This window comes from Coregonus clupeaformis, unplaced genomic scaffold (assembly GCF_020615455.1).
Source record: "Coregonus clupeaformis isolate EN_2021a unplaced genomic scaffold, ASM2061545v1 scaf0139, whole genome shotgun sequence".
NCBI lineage: Eukaryota > Metazoa > Chordata > Actinopteri > Salmoniformes > Salmonidae > Coregonus > Coregonus clupeaformis.
This window is the reverse complement of record NW_025533594.1, coordinates 614,854-641,909: the sequence shown is the minus strand read 5'-3', so window position 1 is coordinate 641,909 and position 27,056 is coordinate 614,854. Positions and strand designations below refer to the sequence as shown.

The window sequence follows — 27,056 nt, the reverse complement described above, 5'->3', positions numbered from 1 at the left end:
GTTATTTCACCCAATAGATATAGGAGTTTATCAAAATTGGATTCGTTTTCAAATTATTTGTAAGTCTGCGTAATCTGAGGGGAATACGTGTCTCTAATATGGTCATACATTTGGCAGGAGGTTAGGAAGTGCAGCTCAGTTTCCACATAATTTTGTGGGCAGTGTGCATGTAGCCTGTCTTCTCTTGAGAGCCAGGTTTGCCTTCGGCGGCCTTTTTCAATAGCAAGGCTATGCTTACTGAGTCTGAACATAGTCAAAGATTTCCTAAATTTTGGGACAGTCACAGTGGTCAGGTATTCTGGTACACAGGAAGCTACAAACAGGAAATAAGTAGGACTTTTATTAATATGATACTACAAACAAATACAACAATAGGTGTGTTTTCATGCGTGCGAGGGTGTCTGTGTGTGTGTGTGGGTTTGAGAGAGAGAGAGAGAGCGAGAGAGAACGAAGGAGGAAGTTGTGTACACTGTAGGCTACTGTATGTGTTACAGTATGTAGTCATGGTGATGCTAAATCACTTTCTCACAAATCCAGTTGAATTTGAGTCAGGTTGTTATAGCTGGTCTGTAGCTGGTCTCTCTCTTCAGTCAGGTTGTTATAACTGGTCTGTAGCTGGTCTCTCTCTTCAGTCAGGTTGTTATAACTGGTCTGTAGCTGGTCTCTCTCTTTAGTCAGGTTGTTATAACTGGTCTGTAGCTGGTCTCTCTCTTCAGTCAGGTTGTTATAACTGGTCTGTAGCTGGTCTCTCACTTCAGTCAGGTTGTTATAACTGGTCTGTAGCTGGTCTCTCTCTTCAGTCAGGGTGTTGTAACTGGTCTGTAGCTGGTCTCTCTCTTCAGTCAGGGTGTTGTAACTGGCCTGTAGCTGGTTTCTCTATTTTGAGTCGCGATGACCAATGACTCCACCTGTAAAAGGGTAAAGTTAATCAAACATGTAACTACCACACCATTAATGATTAAGTATGATTAAGTAAGCTACTTAAGTCTCATTGACAACATACTAAACTTACAGTAGACAGACAGGCCTATGATCCCAGCCAGTAGGAGAACACACAGCAGCCCCAGACACACTGCAGCAACTCCAGAGGGTCTCTTCCACCACTGAACATGAACTGAATCACAAATTATTCAAGGAAGATCTTTGGTAATGTGTTTTACTGTATCATCCAGGATTGGGACAAATAAAGCTATAGTACTACAGGGTAATCTCACCTTTAATGTGTGTGTTTAATTTGTGTGTGTGTGTGTGTGTGTGTGTGTGTGTGTGTGTGTGTGTGTGTGTGTGTGTGTGTGTGTGTGCGCGCGTGCGTGCGTGCAATCTTTCCTGAAGCAACAACTCCATCTCTTGGACTGGGCTTGAACGCTTTTACGTTGCCATATAATTGGTCATCAATGTCCGTGTTATTCATTACATCAGGCTCATAGTCTACGAATTCGTCTGAGTTTTCATAGATTCCCTCTGACATCTTAACACACTTGTGGTCAAATACAGTAACTTCTACTTCTAACCTCAGCTCTAATGTACGTCTGTACCTTTCTTCTCCCTAGACTGTACTGCCTCTGTGTGACTTATGGTAGTGAAAGTCTTTATCAGTCAACCACAGTGAAGGGGAAACTGTCAAATCAACACAACACTGGCCACCATGTGACTTGCACCAGCCTTAGTTTCTAATCTAAACATGGTTGTTTCCCATCCGTTTTAAATGATTCAAGATATAATTGAAGTGATCCTCTATTTTAGCAGATACAAAATTGGACCCTCTGAATTTGCACATAGATCTTAGAGCATTACTGAGGCTTTGACATCCCAGCCTTCATAAGGAGGTCACGTTATGGCTTGTACACTGTGACCGGCCATCGATGGCCATATAGGGACCTTTTTTTCTACGTATGCTGTCTGTGTGTGACATCAGTGTGAGGAGTTATTCAGAGGTGGTGGGGGAAATATATGTCTGCATCTTTATCGGACATTAAAAAGGGGAACTTTATGTGTGTGTGTGTGTGTGAGTGTGTGTTTGTTTATGTGTGTGTGTGTGTGTGCCTGCGTGTGGCATGCAGTGTGTGTGTGTCCTCTCAGTACTGTTCTGCCCTCTGTCTGTGTCCAACTGCAGGTCACACTGTTATCAGAATCTAATTACATTCAGGCTGGTAGACCTCATTAAATGACATTGTTGCTGTTTTATTAATATGTCCATTTGTTATTCTTGTAAGTATAAAAGCGATATATGTTAATAATTTAATATGAAAACATGTTTAACATGTTTACTTAAATAAATAACATTTTACATTACATGTACATGTTTTCTAAATCTTTATATAACAATTATTAGTATTTATTTTCTCTCCTGCTCTAGATGGAAGCACTTAATCATTCATCATGACCATCAACATGATAACTACTAGACATCATCACTTAACCATTCAGCATCACCATCAACATTATAACTACTAGACATCATCACTTAACCATTCAGCATGACCATCAACATGATAACTACTAGACATCATCACTTAACCATTCAGCATGACCATCAACATGATAAATACTAGATATCATCACTAAACCATTCAGCATGACCATCAACATGATAACTACTAGACATCATCACTTAACCATTCAGCATGACCATCAACATGATAACTACTAGCCATCATCACTTAACCATTCAGCGTGACCATCAACATGATAACTACTAGACATCATCACTTAACCATTCAGCATGACCATCAACATGATAACTACTAGACATCATCACTTAACCATTCAGCATGACCATCAACATGATAACTACTAGACATCATCACTTAACCATTCATCATGACCATCAACATGATAACTATTAGACATCATCACTTAACTTTCTTCGGATGGGGCCACAGTGTCTCCGGACCGCTCCTGTCTCAGCCTCCAGTATTTATGCTGCAGTAGTTTATGTGTCGGGGGGCTGGGGTTAGTTGGTTATACCTGGAGTACTTCTCCTGTCTTATCTAGTGTCCTGTGTGAATTTAAGTATGCTCTCTCTAATTCTCTCGTTCTCTCTTTCTCTCTGAGAACCTGAGCCCTAGGACCATACGTCAGGACTACCGGGCATGATGACACCTTGCTGTCCCCAGTCCGCCTGGCCTTGCTGCTATTCCAGTTTCAACTGTTCTGCCTGCGGTTCGAAACCCCTACCTGTCCCAGACCTGCTGTTTTCAACTCTTAATGATCGGCTATGAAAAGCCAACTGAGAGACCTGAGCCCTAGGACCATACGTCGGGACTACCGGCCGTGGTGACTCCTTGCTGTCCCCAGTCCGCCTGGCCTTGCTGCTATTCCAGTTTCAACTGTTCTGCCTGCGGTTACGAAACCCCTACCTGTCCCAGACCTGCTGTTTTCAACTCTTAATGATCGGCTATGAAAAGCCAACTGAGAGACCTGAGCCCTAGGACCATACGTCGGGACTACCGGCCGTGGTGACTCCTTGCTGTCCCCAGTCCGCCTGGCCTTGCTGCTATTCCAGTTTCAACTGTTCTGCCTGCGGTTATGGAACCCCTACCTGTCCCAGACCTGCTGTTTTCAACTCTTAATGATCGGCTATGAAAAGCCAACTGAGATTTATTCCTGATTATTATTTGACCATGCTTGTCACTTATGAACATTTTTGAACATCTTGGCATGGTTCTGTTATAATCTTCACCCGGCACAGCCAGAAGAGGACTGGCCACCCCTCATAGCCTGGTTCCTCTCTAGGTTTCTTCCTAGGTTTTCGCCTTTCTAGGGAGTTTTTCCTAGCCACCGTGCTTCTACACCTGCATTACTAGCTGTTTGGGGTTTTAGGCTGGGTTTCTGTACAGCACTTCGAGATATTAGCTGATGTAAGAAGGGCTATATAAAATAAAATTGATTGATTGATTGATTGATTAACCATTCATCATGACCATCAACATGATAACTATTAGACATCATCACTTAATCATTCATCATGACCATCAACATGATAACTACTAGACATCATCACTTAACCATTCATCATGACCATCAACATGATAACTACTAGACATCATCACTAAACCATTCAGCATGACCATCAATATGATAACTACTAGCCATCATCACTTAACCATTCAGTACTGTATCCAACCATCAACTACACTACTAGCCTACCTGATAAAGAGAATGAGAGAAATAGATAAAGAGACAGATATATTGATGTACAGCCTGCATGCAATGCTACATAGTGAACTATAAATCTTAACATTGACAATGGCTGTTGCATTCGGAAAGTATTCAGACCCCTTGACTTTTTCCACATTTTGTTACGTTACAGCCTAATTCTAAAATTGATTACATTTTTTGCCCTCATCAATCTACACACAATACCCCATTATGACAAAGCGAAAACAGATTTTTAGAAATGTTTGCATATTTATAAAAAAAAACGTAAATATGACATTTACATAAGTATTCAGACCCTTTACTCAGTACTTTGTTGAAGCACCTTTGGCAGTGATTACAACCTCAAGTCTTCTTGGGTATGACGCTACAAGCTTGGCACACCTTTATTTGGGGAGTTTCTCCCAATCTTCTCTGCAGACCCTCTCAAGCTCTGTCAGGTTGGTTGGGGAGCGTCGCTGCACAGCTATTTTCAGGTCTCTCCAGAGATGTTCGATCGGGTTCAAGTCCGGGCTCTGTATGGGCCACTCAAGGACATTCAGAGACTTGTCCCGAAGCCACTCCTGCGTTGTCTTGGCTGTGTGCTTAGACAGCAGCCTCGTCGTGTTTTCTCTAGCAGGAGGTAAGCAGGAGGTAAGCTTGGCTTCTTTTATGGCGTTGAGTAAAGCTTAAACCATGTATTTGATTGTAGGTAGGTAGCTGTAGTTAGGTATTGTAGGTTGTTTATTTAGGTGTTATTTGGGTGTTATTTAGGTAGTTATTGTAGGTTTCTGTAGGTAACTATTGTAGGTAAGTATTGTTTACGGCGTAGTGTCGTATCGAGTGAGTGGTGGCAATTATTGCTGATGAACAAAAGGAGTCTGCTCATACTGAACGTTGATCATAAGGTTTATTCAGATCACAAGCTTCAGCATGAGTGACAGGTGACATGACACCCGGAGAGCGACGCCTCAGAATGGCTGCTCGTTCTGCCCTCTCCTTCGTTTTCCCCCCTATTTATAAACAATGATGCTCCCTCTTCTGGCCAATCACCAGTCTCCCCTGTCTACAACACACTTCCTGTCTGTTGTATGTGGCGTTACACCTAAAACATTCCCTCTTGATACTAACATAAACAACATTCCATTTCTTCATGAAAAACATTTAACAAAGACATAATCTTAATACACTACATATTCCCCCCTTCGAGACAAATTAAAAGTCTCGACAACAAACAGAATAGGATTATGACCAGTAACAATTTATCTTATTGAGTATCTTTAACCTTAAACCAAAAACATTCTCCTCTAGAGTGTAAATACCTTTCTATTAAATATGAACAACTGTTTATGAAGTGTGAATACATTACTATGACATATGAACAAATCTCTATGGAGTGTAAGAGCGAAAAACTGTCCGGCAACCTTCCATCCATCAATCAAGACAGTAAAATTCTCTCACGGTCCCTCTGCCCCAGGCAACCACCTTCGGTACTCCAGATAAACTCATCACCCATGTAAATGCATTTGAAACTATGATGCAATTAAATACACATGTAAGCCCCTGCAAACAAAATCCTATCCAATAAATATCCACTTGTAAGGCTGGTCAACCCATTGGACCTTACAGTGAACCCTTCTCTGCCTAGCCTCTCTGTCCCTAAACATTCACGAAATAAACAAAAACATCTAAGATCCTCACATGTATTCAATAACATCAAATATCCTTCTACAAAAATTAATGCCTAAGAATATGACACAATTATGTATTATACATCAAATATGTTATATTTCATTGCAGACACTGGAATGTAGTCCACTACACTTCATCTCCCTGTAGTCTCCTCTTCCAATGGATTTGTTGATGATGGAATCGACCACACCCTCCTTGTTTCATCTCCTCCAGTCATATTGTCCCTTCATATTGTCCCTGTTTGAGTCACATGTTCCCCCAATTGCTTCTGGAAGAAAAGAAAAGAAACGACCAAACAGTATCTTTTGCAAAACAACCCTTTCAAATTAAACATCAATATCCACTAAGAATATAAAAATGATATATAAATGATGCATGAATCACATAAACCCATTCCCCCCTTTGATTCATAAATCATACTACAAATCACACCAATATTGGAAAAAAAATTGAAAAAGGATCAAAACATCAAAAATGATATTTATCCATTAGTTCCACTTGTCCATTTTCATCCAGATCAGGAACAGTCAACACCGGCATCTGAGTGTTGTCTCCAGGCATCACTCTCCAACCTATCTCAATATCATAGCTTTCTCAAATGTCAGTAACAAATTACAAACATCACACAGTGTTATCAAAGTTGCAACTAAATGTAACCCATCACTGCCCCTACTGGCCTACCTGATCTTGCAACCAAGACTTCGCTGACTTCCGCTCCTTCAGATATACCAAATGCATCCCTTATATTCTTCAATGCATATATAACTATCTGGACTCAAAGTATACCTAATATTATCAATATGATCTTCCCAAATGTTACACCATACCATGGAAAAAGTCCAAGTCCCCACTTCTCTCCCAGACTTATTCTCCAATGGTAGGCTTCAAGATTATTAAATTTAGCCATGTCTCTTTTCACCCTATTTTCAACAGTAGTTTCAGATTGATCTGTGTTCGGTGCTACTCCTCTTCTAATGGTAAAAACCTCATATGGAAGCTTCAACGTTGACATGTAACAACATCCTGTCTATCCATAGGGTAAGAATATATACGCTTTATCACCACAAACCCTCCAAATATCTCTAAAATTCCCCATAGTCACATTGTCAGTCAAAAGCTAATCTTTTAACCATCAAAGTCCTACTGTTCTTACTACCTGGTACATAAAAATTACATTATATTTGTCATCTCTAACCTTATGTTCATGCTTATCCAAAGTCATCATATAATCATCACAATCTGATATTCCCATAAACATACCCCTTACCTCATATGTTTTATTAGAACAAAAACAATTTTTAGCCCTCAATGTTTCACCTCCAATGATTCAGAGTTCGCGGTTACCTGATTTTACTTTCCCATTTAACAATTCCCATAGGGTAATTCATTTAACCCAATACCACCTAACCCTAGGCTTAAACAAATGTTTTGACAACGACATTATTTTATCTGTCAATGACTGTTGCTGATACCACAGTCATGACAAAGCATAAGACTGACCCATACCTGATAGAGGTCGCGCGACCGTCTCTAACATGTTTGGTGCTGGAATTCTCAACAGACATGGACCCTCAAGATTCCTCACTGATCTTACAGAATGAGTTAATCTATCTCTAATTTCCACAACAGAAGAACGAGCGGTACTGATCAGATACCTCTCCTTGTCCGTCATCAAAATCAAAGACCTCATCCTGCAGCTCCATGATGAATCTATATTCTCTATTTCAGATGAATCTATATTGTTTCTATTACTATCTGGTCTCCTATTTTAACCCTATTCGTACTATCATTGACAGCACTCTCCATCCGTAACATAAACCCCTGAGTCTAAAATTCCCCATTTAATTTCAGAAAAGTTGTTGTCGGTGTAATACTTCCTATATTTGCTATTGCCATCGTATCATTAATCCCTTCCAAAGTTACCATTAAAGTCGTTGATTTAGTTGATGAATTAACACTCTTCACTACCGATATCCTATGTGTATTATTCACTGTTGGAGTGACTATTGTAACATATTCTTCCTGAACTCCTTCGGTGACTGTGGAAGCTTCAACAGATTTCACATTTTCCATTATAGGCATCACTTTACGAATTACATAGCCCTTTAACCAATCATTCTTAACCGGAACAAATTTTAATGCTTGCACTAGATAAGTACACATATATTCTCCCTGATCTTTCTCTGTAACATTACGCAAAATAATACCTCCCTTGACTAGGTGCAACAGCTTCTACTTCTGGTCCTGATAACAATACTTCTTCTCCCTTTATCTCTCCATGTGGGAGAAACGTCACCATCCTAACCCTAATAACAGTATTTTTCTCTAAAATTGGTGCTGGAGCTCTTGGTTCCCTTATAATCAAATGCGATATATTTATGGCTTTAATAACTATCAATGTTGAAAGAGTTAAATTGCTTCTCACTGTTGTTTTACTAGACTGAAGTGTTGATGTCATTAGTTTCCCCAAAGAAAAGTTGTCTTTGCTTGTACTTCCATCTATCACCACTAGTGTCACTTTTTCCCAACTCTCAGTCCTATCTCTAATCCCTGACTTTCAAACTTTTGATTATAAAAAAATACACCTATAATTTCCTTGATCTCCCTGCTGGGAACTGTAACTATAGATACTCAATTACCCTCAATCTTCTCTTATCATTCAGCAACGCATACTTTCTCAATGCATCTGCTCCTACCTCTAAACTTCCCACTAACCTCTAGAATGTCCTTCATCACTGTTCTCTCTCTCTGTCTTACTACTAACTTTGAAACTTAGCTTACTGTCTTAGAGTTCCTTCAACCTAATTCTCCTAACTTATTTTAATCTAATCTTTTCTCATAACCTTTTCCACTGATTTATTCACAAAATCCCTTTACCACCAATTTTTAGAATATGTGATTGGGAAAGTCCCCCTGCTTTTGACTTCTTCACACACAGACTTGGCAAATGACTAAACACCTTTTAGCCTAGCCTGAAATCTCTTGGTGTAAGAATGTAACCCAGAATAACAGTCACCCCTTTTAAGTTTATTTTCAGACAGATTGTCTAATAGGCAATCTAATAGATTATCATCCTTCCTATGATATTATCTTTTTAAGCAAATGATTCCCAAAAACCCTCTAATATTAGTATGTCTATTTTAATTTCTCTTTGATTTTTATAGCATAGCTCAATTGGTTCCCTAAGAGTAATCTGCTGTTTTACTACCTCAAATCCCTATCTTATCCTAATTAGTTTATTTTACATAGTGAGATGTTTAACCTCTTTAGGCTCAACACAGATAAAAGCTTTTACACTATTCATTATCACTTCTCATAGTCCTCTGTTTTACTTCAATTGTTAGCTATTTTCTCTTCTTCTCTAATCGATGCTCTCTTCTGACACCCCCCTTCGTATCTTCTAGGCACTAACAGGTGATCTTCACTTGCTCCTTTATCTTCCTCTGTTGTTTCCTCCTGACTTGTTGCATTAACAGGTAAAGTAACCAATCTGTCCATAATTCTAACAGTCTTCTGAAAGTTGCTGGAAGTGTAGCTGAAATCTTCCTCCTCCTATTTCTTCTCGTCCTCTTCCTCTCCAATTCTGTGTCTGTCCAGAAACTGGCTGTGGATATGGAACATCTGGTACCCCCCTTGGCTGGTACAATTGCATTTGATCTTGTTCAGTTGAAGCTGTAACAGTGATTGTTGATTTGGTTCACTCTGATATCATCTTCCATCATCTTCTTACTAGTGACCTTCAGCATCTTGGCCTCACTGTATTCTTCTTCTCCTCCAATTCTTGGGATTATTTTCTCAGCAGGTTTTCTCCTTGTCTCTTCAGCTGTGTTACTTCTTCTAAACTATTTGCTTTATCCAGGCATGATAAGCATCGGTCTATATCTCCATTTCTTCTTTGCTCTTGTATCCTTCTTCCTTCAACTTCCATCAGAGATCAAATCTCTAGTATCCTTCTTCTTTCCTCTCTTGCCAACTTCCTTCTGATCACAGAGTGACCTCTTCTCAATCACTCATCTTCATCATCCTCATCTCCTTCAAGTTCCATCCTCCTTAACCTCCCTCTTTTCTTCCAGACATCTCATTTTCTTCTGGATCTTGGAGTTTTGGATTCACCTTTATCGTCGTTTCTGCTTGTCGTCTCTCTATTATTTGTTCATCTTCATCTCTGATGCAACAATCACCCTCCTGGATGATCACTGGAAGCTGAGGATAAACATCCCTAAGCTCTCCTTCCTTCTCATAAGGTGGGGGTCTTTTTGCTGAATCCGTATGTGAGAAAGGTGTACTAACTTCTGCCATTAGTTTATCTGTCGCCTTCTCTATACCGTTGTTTATCTTATCGCTGGAATATTTTATCAATTTTTGTTTGAGAATGAAGGGCAACTTTTGTTTCACTTGCCGAATAACCTAGCAACACTTTAGTCAAAGGATTACCACTATGCACTATATCAACCGGTGTACTGACTTTCATAGTCCTGATATCTTTTGCCCCACTGTAACAACCCTTTTATATTTCTTTATTGTGAACTATCTTATTTTAGACTATATAGCCTATGTAGCCTATGGCTTCCCCCCTCTAATTCTTAATATAACCAAAGAACTCAAAAAAAACAAAAAAACAATCAAACCATTTCTAATTAAAATAAAAAAATCAATTAAAAAATTATGAATAATTAAAATCAATTCTTTATTTCCCTACCCTATCTTACCAATTTAGCAATTAGTGGCTCTCTCACCATAACCCATCAGGAAATAAAATGCAAGTATTAAACTTCAGACTATAATCCTAAAAACAAAGCCCTCTAATCCTACAACACCAAATTCCCATAACCCCTTGCTCTATAGGCACCTAATTATCTTAAATCCAGAATAATGTCAGTACCTGATTTCCAACCGAACTGTAATCAAACCCCCGTGATGCACATAGCCTCCAAAATGCAATTTTTAATGAATCAGTTTGCCAAGCCTATGTGAAATTGTCATACCATCACATATTTTGCTAGGGGAAGATTTTGTGAACTAGCCTGATATCTGATCCTCTGCCTGCGTCACACCTTGTCACGTCAGCACTTCCTGTATCTCCTCTCTCCTCTCTGCTTAGCATTCCTCTCATATGACAGAAGAACAAAGACACAAAAACAGCTTTTAGTAGTTAATGCAATCACTGAGTATTTCCCCCATATTCAATATTCGTTCCTTCTACATTATTCACTCTAAGACTAAACTCCGAACTAAATAGATCGCTCAAAAACATTTATTTTATTTTAATCCGTCTTTAATTTAATTCACTTTATTATAATCCGTTACCATATATCTAAATTATAAATTCAATAGGTCACAAAACAAGTTTCATCTTTAACCCGCCGATGTAACAACTAGAATACTCGTGTCAAAATATATCTTCTCTGTCTGTCTATTTCTGTCTCCCCCTCGCAGGGTAACCCAGATGGGACCTATGACCTTTACCCACAATGCAGTTTTGTAGTCTTAGCACATAACCTCATGTCGTAGTTTTAGCCCCGTAAAATCATGCACATGCGCACATCCATTCAAAAACACTTTTTCACCGTGGAAGTGAGATTCTCTACTCCCTCCTAGTCAAACAGTCAGAATAACAGTCCAGCTGTACCTCCCGTTTCCCTTCATAGTCAAACAACATTTAACAGCGCTCACAAAACATATAACCTGACTTAAACACACAGAGACAAATTTAAGATACTTTAATCCATCGCAATGGGGTCTCTAAGGATATCCGTTAGCATGTAGCACGCAACACAATTAGCATTTAGCATTAGCATTATCATTAGCCTTAGGTACACTGTGACACAAAACACATTTAGCATTTAGCATTAGCCTTAGCCTTAGGTACACTGTGACACAAAACACATTTAGCATTAGCCTTAGCCTTAGCCGCTATGTACCACGTGGCCTGAACCACAATCAAGCATTTAGAATTAGCGTTAGCCTTTAGCTAACTGCGGCCTACTAAGCAAATAAATATCCTGCATTGTGCCCAAATCATTATCCATCATTATCCATATCTCCGCCTAACTTTATGCTGCCTTGAATGATGAATATCATATCGAGAGGTTACCCCCAACCTATCTCCCGTCAGCTATAGGAGGAGTATAACATAAATACAATCGTTCAATTCATGGTTCCCAGAACCAACCTGACAAAGTCTAATACTTCGCACAGGATTTGTAGCCCACTCCTGCGAGTCGCCCCCCCTGGGGGTCTTTCCAGATTCACAATGCTCTAAATATGTATACGTATATCTTGGCCCCGATTGTTCTTGACTTACTATTCAAGCAACACATCTCTATAAACAATCCATAAACTCTAACCACTTTTGCGCTGTTTTTAAAATTTTATAATGATTAGCCAGACCCCCCAGTCATCAGCAAAAACATCACCCGAGGCACGGTCGTAATGGTACACTCCTCCAGTGTACACAAGCAGTAACAAAACTAACAACTTAGCTGTGAGGAACACTCACCCTGGTCGGGTCATGACTCCCGACCGAAGTTAGCTTGAGTTAGCTTGGCGGCAAATGCAGCAGAGGAGGATTGCAGACCACTCCTGGCAAGCTCGCCATTTGTCGTATCGAGTGAGTGGTGGCAATTATTGCTGATGAACAAAAGGAGTCTGCTCATACTGAACGTTGATCATAAGGTTTATTCAGATCACAAGCTTCAGCATGAGTGACAGGTGACATGACACCCGGAGAGCGACGCCTCAGAATGGCTGCTCGTTCTGCCCTCTCCTTCGTTTTCCCCCCTATTTATAAACAATGATGCTCCCTCTTCTGGCCAATCACCAGTCTCCCCTGTCTACAACACACTTCCTGTCTGTTGTATGTGGCGTTACACCTAAAACATTCCCTCTTGATACTAACATAAACAACATTCCATTTCTTCATGAAAAACATTTAACAAAGACATAATCTTAATACACTACAGTAGCCCGGCGAAGCACGAGGCTAGCTAGCTAGCGGGTAGCTACTGGTAACGTTTAGCAACGGTGGATAGCTGTTTCCAATGTTATTTCACGCTTAAGAGTACCTGTAATTAACCCAGCTAGCTACCTACCATTTCAGCCGTTTTTCTAACCTCATCTGAGGCATCAACGTTAGGTAGTTAGTAGCTACTGTACTTAATTACATCTACTGATTGCAGAAGACAAATATCAGCTGGCGTCGGGTAAGTTTGGCTTTATACATAGCTTGGGCTTTGTCCAATAAGGCTTAACTATGTATTCAGATCGTAGTTGGGTATTGTAGGTAGGCATCGCGGGCTGTTGTGGGTAGTTTTTGTAGGTTAGCATTGTATTCAGCTGTGCCGGGAGTAGCACGAAGCTAGCTAGCTAGCTAGCTGTTTTTCAAACAAAGTCAACACAGTAGCCATTGCTAGCTAGCCAACACGACTAGCTAACTGTACTGTAGCACCTAAATACAATATATTTGTGCTAGCTAGCCAATGTTTAATTATTGCTGCGTTATGATAGGAACTAGACACGGACACGAATTATCTGTTTAGTGTGTTAACACACTATTGGTAGTTTGTTGTTACCAAGTATTGGTGCTAAACTGTGTGTTATTGGATGCTAGCATGCTAGTTGGCTATAGCGTCATAGTTAGGCATCGTGGGCTGTTGTGAGAAGTTATTGTATGTTAACACTGTATTCGGCAGTCCCGGGTGTAGCACGAAGCTAGCTAGCTAGCCGTTTTTCGAACAGGGTCAACACAGTAGCCATTGCTAGCCAGCCAACACGACCAGCTAAACTGTACTGTAGCAGCTAGTTACAATGTACTTGTGCTAGCTAGCCAACGTTTAATTTTTGCTGCCTTGTGAAGGGAACTAGACACGGACACGAATTATCTGTTTAGTGTGTTAACACACTTTTGGTGGTTTGTTGTAACCAAGTATTGGTGCTAAACTGTGTGTTATTGGATGCTAGCATGCTAGTTAGCTATGGCGTCATAGTCAGGCATCGTGGGCTGTTGTGGGTAGTTATTGTGGGTAGTTATTGTAGGTAGCACGAAGCTAGCTAGCTAGCCGTTTTCCAAACAGGGTCAACACAGTAGCCATTGCTGGCTAGCCAACACGACCAGCTAACTGTACTGTAGCAGCTAAATACAATATATCTGTGCTAGCTAGCCAACGTAATTCGTTAACACACGAATTATCTGTTTAGTGTGTTAACACACTACTGGTAGTTTGTTGTAACCAAGTATTGGTGCTAAACTGTGTGCTGTTGGATGCTGGCATGCTGGTTAGCTATGGTGTCATATTTGGCTAGCTGAATAAAGTAGGTTGAGTCTATTCCTTGTAACATTGAACCGCTGTAGTTCGCAACAATTCTGATTTCTGAGGTGGAAGTTGGGAGAGTTTTTTTGTTCGGGTGGTTCACTGAAACAATTATTGTTTCTGAGGTGGAAGTTTTGGTGAGGGAGGCCCTACTCTCTCCTTTCCCTGATGTCTGGTTCATTTCATTCCGATCTCCTCTGCATTATTGTGGCCATTTGCTACAGCCTGTCGACTATGCCTCTGCCTATCCCTGTTCTCTCCTCTCCGCACAGGCTACACAGACGCCTCACACCGCGTGGCTGCTGCCTCTCTAACCTGGTGGTCCCTGCACGCACCCCACACCTGGAGTTCCAGGTCTCAGGCAGCCTCTGGAACTGCCGTTCTGCTGCCAACAAAGCTGACTTCATCCCAGCCTATGCTAACCTCCATTCCCTCGACTTCCTGGCGCTGACGGAAACATGGATTACCACTGAAAACACTGCTACTCCTACTGCTCTCTCCTCGTCTGACCATGTGTTCTCGCATACCCCGAGGCATCTGGTCAGAGGGGTGGTGGCACAGGAATCCTCATCTCTCCCAAGTGGACATTCTCAATTTTTCCCCTAACCCATCTGTCTATCTCCTCATTTGAATTCCATGCTGTCACAGTCACTAGCCCATTTAAGCTTAATATCCTTGTCATCTATCGCCCTCCAGGTTCCCTTGGAGAGTTCATCAATGAGCTTGACCTTGATGAGCTCCTTTCCTGAGGATGGCTCACCCCTCACAGTTCTGGGGGATTTCAACCTCCCTACGTCTACATTTGACTCATTTCTCTCTGCCTCCTTCTTTCCCTCCTCTCCTCTTTTGACCTCACCCTCTCACCGTCCCCCCTACTCACAAGGGCAGGCAATACGCTTGACATCATCTTTACTAGATGCTGCTCTTCTACTAATCTCACTGCAACTCCCCTCCATGTCTCCGACCACTACTTTGTTTCCTTTTCTCTCTCGCTCTCCTCCAACACTACTCACTCTGCCTCTACACAGATGGTAATGCGCCGCCGCAACCTTCGCTCTCTCTCTCCCACTACTCTCTCCTCTTCCATCCTATCATCTCTTCCCTCTGCTCAATCCTTCTCCCTCCAATCTCCTGATTCTGCCTCCTCAACCCTCCTCTCCTCCCTTTCTGCATCCTTTGACTCTCTGTGTCCCCTATCCTCCCGGCCGGCTCGGTCCTCCCCTCCAGCTCCGTGGCTTGATGACTCCATTGCGAGCTCACAGAACAGAGCTCCGGGCAGCGAGCGGAAATGGAAGAAAACTAAACTCCCTGCCGACCTGGCATCTTTTCACTCCCTCCTCTCTACATTTTCTTCATCTGTTTCTGCTGCTAAGGCCACTTTCTACCACTCTAAATTCCAAGCATCTGCCTCTAACCCTAGGAAGCTCTTTGCCACATTTTCCTCCCTCCTGAATCCTCCCCCCCCTCTCTCTCTGTGGATGACTTCCGTCCAACCACTTTGAAAAGAAGGTTGACGACTTCCGATCCTCGTTTGTTAAGTCTAATGACACTGCTGGTCCTACTCACACTGCCCTACCCTATGCTTTGACTTCTTTCTCCCCTCTCTCTCCAGATAAAATCCTACGACTTGTGACTGCAGGCCGCCCAACAACCTGCCCGCTTGACCCCATCCCCTCCCTCTCTTCTCCAGACCATCTCCGGTGACCTTCTCTCCCCTACCTCACCTCGCTGATCAACTCATCCTTGACCGCTGGCCATGTCCCTTCCGTCTTCAAAGAGAGCGAGAGTTGCTCCCCTTCTCAAAAAACCAACACTCGATCCCACTGATGTCAACAACTACAGACCAGTATCCCTTCTTTCTTTTCTTTCCAAAACTATTGAGCGTGCCGTCTTTGCCAACTCTCTTGCTATCTCTCTCAGAATGACCTTCTTGATCCAAACCAGTCAGGTTTCAGGACTGGTCATTCAACTGAGACTGCTCTTCTCTGTGTCACGGAGGCTCTCCGCACTGCTAAAAGCTAACTCTCTCTCCTCTGCTCTTGTCCTTCTAGACCTGTCTGCTGCCTTTGATACTGTGAACCATCAGATCCTCCCTCTCCACCCTCTCCGAGCTGGGCATCTCCGCGCGGCTCCTCCTGATTGCGTCCTACCTGACCGGTCGCTCCTACCAAGTGGCGTGGCGAGAAGCTGTCTCCGCACCACGTGCTCTCACCACTGGTGTCCCCCAGGGCTCAGTTCTAGGTCCTCTCCTTTTCTCCCTATACACCAAGTCACTTGGCTCTGTCATATCCTCACATGGCCTCTCCTATCATTGCTACGCTGACGATACACAACTAATCTTCTCCTTTCCCCCTTCTGATAACCAGGTGGCGAATCGCATCTCTGCATGTCTGGCAGACATATCAGTATGGATGACGGATCACCACCTCAAGCTGAACCCTGGCAAGACGGAGCTGCTCTTCCTCCCGGGGAAGGACTGCCCGTTCCATGATCTCGCCATCACGGTTGACAACTCCGTTGTGTCCTCCTCCCAGAGTGCGAAGAGCCTTGGCGTGACCCTGGACAACACCCTGTCGTTCTCCGCTAACATCAAGGCGGTGACCCGATCCTGCAGGTTCATGCTCTACAACATTCGGAGAGTACGACCCTGCCTTACACAGGAAGCGGCACAGGTCCTAATCCAGGCACTTGTCATCTCCCGTCTGGATTACTGCAACTCGCTGTTGGCTGGCCTCCCTGCCTGTGCCATTAAACCCCTACAACTCATCCAGAACGCCGCAGCCCGTCTGGTGTTCAACCTTCCCAAGTTCTCTCACGTCACCCCCTCCTCCGCACACTCCACTGGCTTCCAGTTGAAGCTCGCATCCGTTACAAGACCATGGTGCTTGCCTATGGAGCAGTGAGGGGAACGGCACCTCTGTACCTTCGGGCTCTGATCAGTCCCTACACCCAAACGAGGGCATTGCGTTCATCCACCTCTGGCCTGCTGGCTCCCTTCCTCTGCGGAAGCATAGTTCCCGCTCAGCCCAGTCAAAACTGTTCGCTGCTCTGGCACCCCAATGGTGGAACAAGCTCCCCTCACGACGCCAGGACAGCGGAGTCACTCACCACCTTCCGGAGACATTTGAAACCCCCACCTCTTTAAGGAATACCTGGGATAGGATAAATTAATCCTTCTACCCCCAAAAAAAAAAATATTGTAAAGTGGTTATCCCACTGGCTATGGGAGAATGCACCAATTTGTGAGTCGCTCTGGATAAGAGCGTCTGCTAAATGACGTAAATGTGCCCTTGAGCAAGGCACTTAACCCTAATTGCTCCTGTAAGTCGCTCTGGATAAGAGCGTCTGCTAAATGACTAAAATGTAAATGTAAATGTAAAATGTCATTGTCCTGTTGGAATGTGAACCTTTGCCCCAGTCTAAGGTCCTGAGCGCTATGGAGCAGGTTTTCATCAAAGGTCTCTCTTCACTTTTCTGCTTTCATCTTTTCCTTTCCCAGATCTGTGCCTTGACACAATCCTATCTCGGATTTCTACAGACAATTCCTTCGAGCTCACGGCTTAGTCTTAGCTCTGACATGAACTCTCAACTGTGGGACCTTATATAGACAGGTGTGTGCCTTTCCAAATCATGTCCAATCAGCTGAGTTTACCACTGGTGGACTCCGATCAAGTTGTAGATACATCTCAAGGATGATCAATGGAAACAGGATGCACCTGAGCTCAATTTCAAGTCTCATAGCAAATGGTCTTACTATTTATGTAAATAAGGTATTTCTGTTTTTTATTTTTAATACATTTGCAAAGATTTCTAAAAACCTGTTTTTGCTTTGTCATTATGGGGTATTGTGTGTAGATTGATGAAACAAATACACTATTTAATCAATTTTAGAATAAGGCAGTAACTTAACAAAATGTGGAAAAAGTGAAGGGGTCTGAATACTTTCGAATGCACTGAACATGTAAAAATAAATAATACATATTTCCTGATCTTGCTTATATCTCTCAGATATAGGACAGATACTTCAGAACAAACTTCCTTTAACATTTGAAATCAAAAAGCAAAATGATCATCGGAGCGACCTTATTAAAACAATTCCATATAGCTTAGTACTGGTGTGAGGAACATGGTGTAAACTCCCTCCAGCCATGCTTGTCCTCTAACTCTTCATTGGAGCGGGCTGAAAGAAAGAAAGAGGAAGCTCCTAGAATGCATCCCAAATGGCACCCTATTTATTATATAGTGCAGTCATTTGGACCAAAGCATTATGTGCCCTGGTCAAAAGTAGTGCACTTTAAAGAGGATAGGGTTCCATTTGGGACACAGACCTGGTTGTGGTGTGTACATTGTACACCATGTTCAGTGGCTTACACAAGGCCAAGGGCACCACATACCGCAGTTACTCAGTTTTCTGTGGACGATGTCGACATTCTTTCTTGTGTGTGCCAAAAATATTGACAAACTACTGGTCCCACAAGCTATGCAACATGTTTAACATGATTTTTGAATGACTACCTCATCTCTGTACCCCACATATACAATTATCTGTAAGGTCCCTCAGTCGAGCAGTGCATTTAAAACACAGGTTCACCCACAAAGACCAGGGAGGTTTTCCAAAGACTCGCAAAGAAGGCCACCTATTGGTAAATGGGTAAAAAAAAGGAAGACATTTAAAATCCCTTTGAGCATGGTGAAGTTATTCATTACACTTTGGATGGCGTATCAATACACCCAGTCACTACAAAGATACAGACGTCCTTCCTAATTCAGTTGCCGGAGAAGAAAGAAACCGCTCAGGGATTTCACCATGAGGCCATTGGTGATTTTATAATGGTTACAGAGTTTAATGGCTGTGACAGGAGAAAATTGACGATGGATCAACAACATTGTAGTTACTTCACAATACTAACCTAAATGACAGAGTGAAAAGAAGGAAGGCTGTACAGAATAAAAAATATTCCAAAACATGCATCCTGTTTGCAACAAGGCACTCAAGTAATACTGCAAAAGATGTGGCAAAGCAATTCACTTTTTCTCCTGAATACAAAGTGTAATGTTTGGGGCAAATCCAATACAACACATTACTGAGTACTACTCTATATTTTCAAACATAGTGGTGGCTGCATCATGTTATTGGTATGCTTGTAATTGTTAAGGACTGGGGAGTTTTTCAGGATAAAAAAGAAACTGAATGGAGCTAAGCACAGGCAAAATCTTAGACGAAAACCATGGTTCATTCTGATTTCCATCAGACACTGGGAGATGAATTCACCTTTCAGCGGGACAATAATCTAAAACACAAGGCCAAATCAAAACTGGAGTTGCTTACCAAGAAGAGAGTGAATGTTCCTGAGTCGCCGAGTTGCAGTTTGGAGACTTAAAAATATATGGCAAGACTGAAAATGGTTGTCTAGCAATGATCAACAACCAATTTGGAAGAATTTTGAAAACGAATATTGGGCAAATGTTGCACAATCCAGGTGTGGAAAGCTCTTAGAGACCAACCCAGAAAGACTCACAGATGCAATCGCTGCCAAAGGTGCTTCTACAAAGTATTGACTCAGGGCTGTGAATACTTATGTAAATGAGACTTTTCTGTATTTCATCTTCAATCAATTTGCAAAAATGACAAAAACATGTTTCACTTTGTCATAATGGGTTTTTGTGTGTAGATGAGTGAGAGAGAAAAATCTATTGAATATATTTAGAAATCAGGTTGAAGCACAACAAAATGTGGACTAAGTAAAGAGCTATTAATACTTTCTGAGGGCACTAGAGCCTATTAAACACAACAACTGTTTCAAGTGAGAATAAGGCAGGTCTGATGCTCATAAATAAATTACATTTTTATCTACTTCACCCGTATTTTATTTTTGCAAAGAAAAGGTGTGTAGTTCCAGTAGTTAGCTACATCACTACATGGCAAACAAGTAATTAACTACTGAAAACACTACAAAGATTTTAATTTAGTTAAACTACCACTGAACCACTCGGCTCACACATCAGTTCAATGTCTAGTTTTGATTTACATTTGGTTGAGTTGTCAACTAACCATGAATTCGATGTGATATCAACAACAAATGTCACCATGTCATTGGATTTAGGTTAAAAGGTGGGTGAAAAAAATATGAAATGCCCATACGTTGATAACTTTTTGAAAATCCAATCAGTTTTCCACGTTTATTCAAATTTTTTGGTTTGAAATCACGTGGAAACAACTTTGATTCAACCAGTTTTTGCCCAGTGGGAAGCTATTGCAAAATGTAGTTCAGAAAGGAAACAACATGTAGAAATATGATTAACCATTTATTAAAGAATGAATAATGCAAATCTTGGCGATATGAATAAATAGTTGATCTGATGTGTCTCCACCCGGTCCCTCTCTGTTCTCTGTCTGTGGCCCACAGATGGTGGCAGGATGCTTCAAGGCTCAATCCACCAATAAGAAGGAGACTTGGGTTGCATCCAAAATGGCATCCTATTCTCTATATAGTAAACTACAAAGGGAAATAGGGTGTCATTTTTGATGAAGGCTTGTAGACAGACAGTTTGTTGTAACGTCCTCTTCATCTTTGATCATTCTGTTCTGTGCTTCATTTCTTCCTCTTTTCTGATGCTGTGTTGTTTGTTTTATTAATTTGGGTTGAGTGTGTGTATGTATGTGATGTGTGTGTGTGTGTGTGTGTGTGTGTGTGTGTGTGTTCATGTGTTCATTTTCTTCTTCCTCTGCTGTGGCTCACTCTGACACTGAGACCTAGATTCAATCCGTAGAGGAGAAGATCTGCGCTATAGCGCTATTGAAATGTAAAGTTAATTTTCAATTGAGCTGACATATGCAGAGTTTACCGTGAATGCAGTCTCCGCAAAGGTGGGAACATTGCCTTTGAATTTCAATTCCACTATAGCGCTGATCTTCTGCGCTGCAGACTGAATCTAGTACCTACAGTGGGGCGTGTGTGAGAATGAAGGAGGAAGTTGTGTGCACTGATGGCTGCTTTATGTGTTACATTATGTTGTCATGGTGATGTTAAACCACATGTATCTTGTCTGTAGATGGTCTCTCTCTGCAGTTGAGTTCTTTGAGGCCTTGTTATCTGCAACAACAATGTGTGCATGTGTGCGCGAGCACGTGTTTTGTCTTGTGTGTGCATGTGTGTGCATGGACATTTCTGTGTGTGTGTGCATGTGAGAGAGACTGTGTGGCTGTTTCCTGAGGACTGGTCTCCTGGTCCATTATTGGGAGCAGTGTCTGCTGTCTCTTCTCTCTTGGTGCTGGTCTCACCGTCTCTCAGGGTGTCTGCAATGACGTAGATATCCACAATCCTCTCCTCCATCTCACCTCTGTCAAACCTTTTGGTCATATCTGGCTCAGCATCGATGGCCTCAGATATCTCCAACAACGTAATGTGTTTTCTGTCTAACAGGTCTGTGTTAAGTCTCCCCAGGTTCTTGTGATATCGTTACCTCTGCCCTGTGTCTGTTCCTGTCCCTTACCGTAAGTGACACCGTTGTAACAGATGAGAAACTGTCAAATCAACACATCACTGGCCACCACGTGACTCCCCCCACTTTAGCTTCAAATGGAAACATGTTTGTTTCCCATCGTGCACATCTGTTTTAAACATACACTATACATACAAAAGTATTTGGCCACCCCTTGAAATTAGTGGATGTTGATATTTCAGCCACACCCGTTGCTGAAAGGTGTATAAAATCGAACACACCGCCATGCAATCTCCATAGACAAACATTGGCAGTCGAATGGCCTTACTCAAGAGCTCAGTGACCTTTAACGTGGCACCGTCATAAGATGCCACCTTTCCAACAAGTCAGTTTGTGAAATTTCTGCCCTGCTAGAGCTGCCCCGGTCAACTGTAAGTGCTGTTATTGTGAAGTGGAAACGTCTAGGAGCAACAACGGCTCAGCCGTGAAGTGGTAGGCCATGCAAGCTCACAGGACCGCCGAGTGCCGAATCCCATAGCGCGTAAAAATAGTCTGTCCTCAGTTGCAACACTCACTACCGAGTTCCAAACTGCCTCTAGAAGCAACATCAGCACAATAACTGTTTGTCTGGAGCTTAATGAAATGGGGTTTCCATGGCCGAGCAGCCGCAAAGCCTAAGATCTCTATGGTCAATGTTAAGCGTAGGCTGGAGTGGTGTAAAGCTCGCGGCCATTGGACTATGGAGCATTGGAAACACATTCTCTGGAGTGATGAATCATGCTTCACCATCTGGCAGTCCGACGGATGAATCTGGGTTTGGCGGATGCCAGGAGAATGCTACCTGCCCCAATGCATAGTGCCAACTGTAAAGTTTGGTGGAGGAGGAATAAGGGTCTGGGGCAGTTTTTTTTGGTCCGGGCTAGTGAAGGGAAATCTTAATGCTACAACATACAATGACATTGTAAACGATTCTGTACGTCCAAATTTGTGGCAACAGTTTGGGGATGGCCCTTTCCTGTTTCAGCATGACAACTTCCCCATGCACAAAGTGAGGTAAATACACTATTGGATGCACATTTTGGGTTTTTATGCTAGCACTACACAGCTGATTCAAATAACCAACTCATCATCCAGTTTGATTATTTGAATCAGCTGTGTAGTGCTAGGGCAAAAAACTAAACGTGCACACAGGGTGGGTCCCAGGACCGAGTTTGGGAAACCCTGCTCTATGGCTCTGTCTGACACTAAGGCTCTATCTAAATTAGTCTTTCATCGATTCCTCTCCTCCTTCTCAACCCTATTAGAGGAGAAAGTCCAAGGTCCCTCCTCTTGGACCATACTCCTCTACCTTATCCAATGCATTTTGAGAAGGAAGCAAGGAGAGAGGAGTAATTGAGGAAGGATGAATTGAGAAAGAGTCCATAGGCAAGTCTGTAATACCACTATTTCACCTCGATGGTGAGTTAATCTCTCTCTTAAATTTACATTTTAGTCATTTAGCAGACGCTCTTATCCAGAGCGACTTACAGTTAGTGAGTGCTTACATACATTATTATATATATGTTTTTTTATACTGGCCCCCTGTGGGAATCGAACCCACAACCCTGGCGTTGCAAACGCCATGCTCTACCAACTGAGCTACATCCCTGCCGGCGATTCCCTCCCCTACCCTGGACCAATTGTACGCCGCCCCATGGGTCTCCCGGTCGCGGCCGGCTACGACAGAGCCTGGATTCGAACCAGGATCTCTAGTGGCACAGCTAGCACTGCGATAGAGTGCCTTAGACCACTGAGACTCTTTAACCACTAGGTCAGGGTTCTTCAATTCCGGTCCTGGAGGGCCGAAACACCTCTGTTTTTCATCCTCTCCTTCTAATCAGGGGCTAATTCAGACCTGGGACACCAGGTGAATGCAATTAACAACCAGGTAGAAATAAAAAACAGAAGTGTTTCGGCCCTCCAGGACCGGAATTGAAGAACCCTGCACTAGGTGGAAACATCACTTCACCATTCAGCACTGTATCCAACCATCAACATAGTAACTACGAGAGAGAGAGAGAGAGAGAGAGAGAGAGAGAGAGAGAGAGAGAGAGAGCGAGAGAGAGAAAAAAACATCTTAAGCCTATCACAGGGATAACCAATAGTTAGTGTGTGATCGGTTTCTCACAGACCCAGTGATGTTTAACACATGGTGCATCCTTCCAACTCTTCACAAGGTCTGTTGCTGTCTGTGAGATTTCAACACAAGCCACCTTGTCATTCAAGTTATTAGGCTCCCCATCCATCCAATACCTATAAACCACACAGAGAATCAGAGTTGAAAATCATCCAATACTAAATAGAGAGAGAAAGAATGAGAGAGCGAGCGAGAGCGACAGAAAGAGGGACAGAGAGACAGAGGGAGAGAGTGAGAGAGAGAGAGAGAGAGAGAGAGAGAGACACACAGAGAGAGAGAGACTGAGACAGAGACACAGAGAGAGAGACACAGAGAGAGAGACACAGCGAGACATAGAGATCTGGCTGGGGATGATTCCACTGTTCCACATGACATCTACCTACATGAACTATTATACAACTCTATAGCTCTACTCTATTCCATAGGAGAGAAAGCATCACACAGAAACCTTAGATTCAGGGACAGAGTCAAAGGTGGACGTAATACTAGCTACTTACTTACTTACTTACTTACTTACTTTATTGTCCCCATGGGGAAATTTTGTTGCAGTGTCATGTACACATTTAAAGTGGCGTTAAATACAAAACAAGATTGACAATACAACTTTCAATAACAGTCACGCACCAATAAAAGTAAGAAATAAGAAATAAAACATTTAAAACAAAGACTAGCCTGCTGGCCTTACGGGGTCAATGGGAACATTTGCCCGAGCTATTTAAGAGGGATATCACACCTGGCACAAATGATTGTCTCGTTCTATTTTTCCTGCTGAGGGGTGCCCTATACCTACGCCCAGAGGGGAGTAATTCAAAGTCCAGGTTCAGGGGGTGACTTGGGTCTGAAAATGATTTTGTGAGCCTTACGAAGGGCCCTGACCTTAAAGATCTCATCCAGGCCTGTCTGTTTGACTCCAAGTACCTTACTTGCTGTGGTAATAATCCTTCTCAGCATGTTTCTCTGACTGACAGTGGCATTGCCAAACCAACAAACAATACACAAAGTTAAAATACTCTCAATAAAGGATTTGTAAAACAGAGTCAATATAGTACAGTCTATATTAAAAGAACCCAACTTTTTTAGAAAGTACAGTCTCTGTTGGCTCTTTTTGTAGATCTGGTCTGTACATTTACTCCACTGAAGCTTACTGTCCATAAAGACACCCAGATATTTATATTCCTCTACAATTTCTATATTCTGGCCTCTGATAGATGTTGCAGAGGTAGGTGTTGTACGCTTCCTGAAGTCTATGCACATCTCTTTGGTCTTGTTAGTATTGAGGACCAAGTGTGATTCCTCCACCACTCTACAAAGTCATCTAGGACCGGCCATGATGTTCCTCGTCATCATGCAACAGGCTGATCAAGGCAGTGTCATCAGCGAACTTAACGAGGTGTCTGTCAGTATGGGAACTAGTACAACTATTAGTGTACAAAATGTACAGAAGTGGGGACAAAACACATCCCTGAGGGGAGAGCCTGTGTTGGTATTGCGTATATCCGACACATGGGGACCTATTTTGACTTCGCTGTGAGCGTTGGCTCAGGAAGTCCAACAGCCACAAAACCAGCCCCCCATCTAAGGAAAAGTCCCGAATGAGTCTCTGTGCCAGAATGTAAGGCTGGATTGTGTTGAAGGCAGAAGAAAAGTCAACAAACAGAACCCTGACATGAGATTTGGCACCTTCTAGATGTCTATAGACCATGTTAAGGAGGGTAAGAATGGCATCATCAACTCCTCTGCTGGTCTGATAGGCAAACTGAAATGGGTCGAGGAGATTCTGGGTGACACTGAGAATATGACTTTTCACAATTTTCTCAAGGCATTTCATAACTAAGGATGTCAAAGCGACAGGGCGATAGTCATTCAGCACAGAGGGATTTGATACTTTAGGAATTGGTATAATTATTGATTTTTTCCACAATACTGGAACGTGTTGCTGGTTGAGTGAAGATTGGAAAATGTCTGTAAAAACACCAGCCAGTTGTTCAGCACAGTGCTTTAACACATGCCCACTTATTTTGTCTGGGCCTGGGCTTTTGTATGTGTTACATCCCCTGAACAACTTTAGAACATCAGACTGTTGAACAACAACTCTCTCAAACATTTGTAATGATGCTTTCATTTGTTTTACCTCCGACACGAAGTTGTCTGATTCAAATCTTGAGAAGAAAACATTCAGTTCATTAGCCATGTTCTGGCCCTCATATACAGGTACAGCTGTAGTTTTGGTGACAGAGACCTGGGTGGATGTAGTACTAACTACAGGTACAGATGTAGTGTTGGTGACAGAGACCTGGGTGGATGTAGTACTAACTACAGGTACAGTTGTAGTGTTGGTGACAGAGACCTGGGTGGATGTAGTACTAACTACAGGTACAGATGTAGTGTTGGTGACAGAGACCTGGGTGGATGTAGTACTAACTACAGGTACAGATGTAGTGTTGGTGACAGAGACCTGGGTGGATGTAGTACTAACTACAGGTACAGCTGTAGTGTTGGTGACAGAGACCTGGGTGGATGTAGTACTACCTACAGGTACAGCTGTAGTGTTGATGACAGAGACCTGGGCCCGGTTTCCCGAAAGCATATTAAGGCTAAATTAAACTTAGAATAATAGGATCCTATGGTTGTAACGATGGACTTAGCCTTAACATGCTTTTGGGAAACCGGGCCCTGTGCTGTGAGCTCACAACCACCCCCATAGAGTCCTTCACTGAGCCCAGACACACCCACGTTGCCTGCCCTGTCCACTACCACCAGCTCTGCCTTCTTTGAACAGCAGGTGGCACTGTAGGCCACCCGGGTCACATTCTCGGCCCTGAGGCCCACCGCCATAGAAGTGTCTAGGGTCCCGTTGCCCTGGCGCAGGGTGTTAACAACACAGTCACCTGGAGGAGGAGGAGGAGGAGGAGGAGGAGGAGGAGGGGTTAATAGACAATACATTTGATAAGTTATCAACAACGTTGAGGTCATTGTTAGGGTGTACAGTTCTATTGCTTTTCCAGTGAGTAAGAGTGACTGGCTAAACACTGAGCTGGAGGACATTGGTCTATAGACTATGTAAGTTAAGACAGTACCATTCCTGTGCTGCAGCGGAGAAGTCCTCCATGATGCTGGTGGCCCAGGGCAGATCCTCCTTGGTGACTTCAATGGCCTGACCTGGAGGAAGGGAGCACAGTATGTTCTAAGAATTCTACAAGAAGCTGTTTAGCACTTTGGGACAACTGCTTTATGAATAACATTGATTGATTGGTTGACCTCCAGAGGCCTGGACCTCGAGAGCTGAGCGTCTGATTTGG

General features: G+C 42.6%; 1 long non-coding RNA gene across 1 annotated transcript in view; it reads right to left on the bottom strand.

The window, feature by feature from the left end:
- Nucleotides 1-895: 895 nt before the first annotated feature.
- Nucleotides 896-27,056, bottom strand: part of LOC123483500 — a 71,825-nt gene continuing 45,664 nt past the window's right edge. Inside the window, exons 2-3 of the long non-coding RNA XR_006658282.1 lie at nt 1,013-1,114; nt 896-908 (exon numbers count right to left, since the gene is read on the bottom strand). This is a non-coding gene — a long non-coding RNA (uncharacterized LOC123483500). The remainder of the gene's footprint in view (nt 909-1,012; nt 1,115-27,056) is intronic.